Below are 2,987 nucleotides of genomic sequence, written 5' to 3'. Positions count from 1 at the left end.
AAGTTGCTGATTGGGCTTCATGAAGGCTGATACCATACAAAGACTGAATAGGTCTATGCTGTGGATAGGTCTGATACTCAGCAATGACAGTAACTAAGGCCATTTGGTGGAAGGAGACCTGTGCTATTGGGCACCTGTATAGCCTCCTTCATTGCTACCAGGACTGCTCTCCTCATGGTCCATTGTGAAACTGCCAGGAGATCGCAGACAGAGATTGGCTCTGATATTAAGGAGTACATCATCCTGTCTGACTCATTGTTTAGGCCCCTGAATAATGGTCAATCTCTTGTGGCCATGGACTTGAGACACAGAGACTTAAAAAATTGGTGCCCACTCCCAAAGTCATATTATTTTCTTTCAGATCTTTTTGTCCCAAGATTTTCAATCTTGCTTCCTTTAGGCTCCTAATCAGTGAGTTAAATTATTTGCTCCTAGCCAGAAGGGTTTGTGATCATTATATCCTCCCATTTCTCCCAGTACATCAGATTGATGACCAGAAGTACTACCAGAGTAAGTGGTAAGTAAGATTTCCTTTTACCGCTGTCTTTCAGAGTAATGGTTGTTTGGACTTGGGATGCAACAATAGTTCATTTTTTGGCCAGGCCAGGCTTTCCCTGTATCCTGTGAGGCCACAGATGTGAGGTAAGGGAGGAATCAGAATAACAGAAGTAGGTGACATGTTCTTATAATCTATTTATGCTTGCTAGGTTTATAGTCTATGCTCACTAGGTTTCTTTAATGTACTGTTCCCTACATTCAGTGGATACTGCTGGGCCTGCCTGACTTTGTGATTTGAAAAGTCTGACAAAAATAAACCCTTCCTAGTGCATCTGTAATTGTGTAGTCAGTCACTATACTATGGTAAAAACTTAGTTGCTACTAGGGCCAGTTTTACAGAGTAAGAGGAAATTAAAAAATAAGGGGAACTTCCTTATTTATGCTATTTCCTAACTTCCCTCACCTATTCAACATTTCTTGACAGTTTTTCATAAAAAAATTTCAGCTTTCTCTTTAAAAATCAAAGTGCTGAACATGCCTTCTTTTACCTATCTGATTATGGCATTTCTGCTCAATGCTTCCTTTTAAAATTCTAACTCTATTAGATTGTTCAGTGTTTATACCATAGTGATTGATTTATTTCCCTCTAATGCTCATGCATTTTTTGCTTATTGTGTAGCAAGTATGACATGGGGTTAAAAAGTAGGTATTTCATTTGTATGTTAGGGGGATAAACAACTAGGGTAAGTGAAGAACCAAGCCCAAATCCAGCTTCTACAAATTCTTCCCCAGTCATCCCTGCCTACACTGATTTCTTCTACCTTGAATCTACAGAAATTTCTCAATTATCTTTAGTAACTGCTTAACCCACACACTTTCATTTCTATTCCTGCACCTGTCCTCCTTTCAGAGTGTTCTATCCCAAACTGTGGCATCCATGCTATTGTTCTAGCTGAGATCCAAGGAGTCATCTTTGAAAGCCCAAACTCTTTTTTCCTTCCCCATGTGGAATCTATTACCATGACACACCAAAGTTACCTTCAAACTGCTCCTTCAAAAAAAATCTATATTTCTGAAGTTCTAAATATCATTACACTAATTCCAGCCACCCCATCTCTCTCTAGGATTACTTTCATAGCTTCATCTACGTACTTCCCTTTCCAATCTATTGTCTGTGCTAAAGCTAGAGAATTGTTTTCCAAAACCAAGTATCAACCAGCTTAAAACCCATTCAATGCAAGTCTTTGTGTGGATTTAAATTGTCATTTTTCTTTGCATATATGTCTAAGGATGAAATCATGTCAATTATATTTAGATTTATTTTTCAGAAAAGTTGCCAAAACTTCCCAAGGTAGTTGTGCCACTTTATTCTCCTTTTTCCAACCATGAATGAGAGCTCTAGTGTTGCTTTATATACTTGCAGTCATTTCTTTTGGTTGGTTTAGACATTTTGGTGTGTGTAGCTTTATGTTACCATGGCTTTACCTAATGGCTAAAGATGCACATATTGTCCACCTATACATCCTCACTTGTGAAGCATCTGCCTAAATATTTTGACAATTTTTAAAGTGGATTCTTTATCTTTTTACATAACTACCACTAGAGAGAAAGTAATGGAGAATTTTTATTTGAGGTCTTTGGTTTGTATATGCTTTGTCTGCATTTTCAGACACTCTTCTTATCTAGTTGCTTTTTAGCTCCTATTTTTTGTCTTCTACTTCTCTGTCACAAGGAGAACCCCTTGTGCATGTCAGAATTGGTTCATTACCAAGTGATCTGAACAAGACAATTTTCATTAACTCAAAAATCTTTACATATCATTTTCCCTAGTGGGTTGATAAGGTAAAGCCTTTAAAGGGTCTCATTTGAGGCCCTGGTTAGTGAGTGTGGAAGGTTTATTAATCCTTATTCCTTTTCTCTCCTCTATTTTGATCCTATTTCCATGACTAGGTCACTTAAGCTGAAGCTCCCTTGCAAAGATGCAATGACATTAGCCAATAGCTGGTTTTCTTTGCATTGTTATATTCAAAATTCTCTGGCTTCATTAATTATCCTAAAATATAATTATGATCCTCTTTCTTTTACTCAGAAACCTTCAATGTTTCTTCAAAAGAAGTGTTATGGCTTGTGTTTAGATGTCCCCTCTAAAACCTCATGCAGTCATAGATGGGGTCTTTTCAGAAGTGACTGGATCTGGAGTGTGTGATGCTGGGATGGATTCATGGTGCAATGCTGGGATCAAGGGCAGTAGGAATAAGGGTGTGAATGCTACCTGCCCTGAGTAGCCTGGATAAGATATAAGGGATAAGAAGTGCTGTGGTCTTCTTTTGCTTGCTTTGCTATCTTCTGCTCACCATGAAATGTCTCTCCTCTGTGATGTCCTTCCACCATGCTACCCTGCCTTGGAGACAGCCAAGTATGGACTGCAACCTCTAAAAATTGTTAACTAAATAAACCCTTCCTCCTTTAACTTTGAGTGTTGGGTATTT

This window comes from Heterocephalus glaber, unplaced genomic scaffold (genome assembly GCF_053883595.1).
Source record: "Heterocephalus glaber isolate CG9 unplaced genomic scaffold, H.glaber_assembly_v1.0 deba00001461, whole genome shotgun sequence".
In the NCBI taxonomy this organism is placed as follows: Eukaryota; Metazoa; Chordata; class Mammalia; order Rodentia; family Bathyergidae; genus Heterocephalus; species Heterocephalus glaber.
This window is presented reverse-complemented; position numbering follows the sequence as displayed.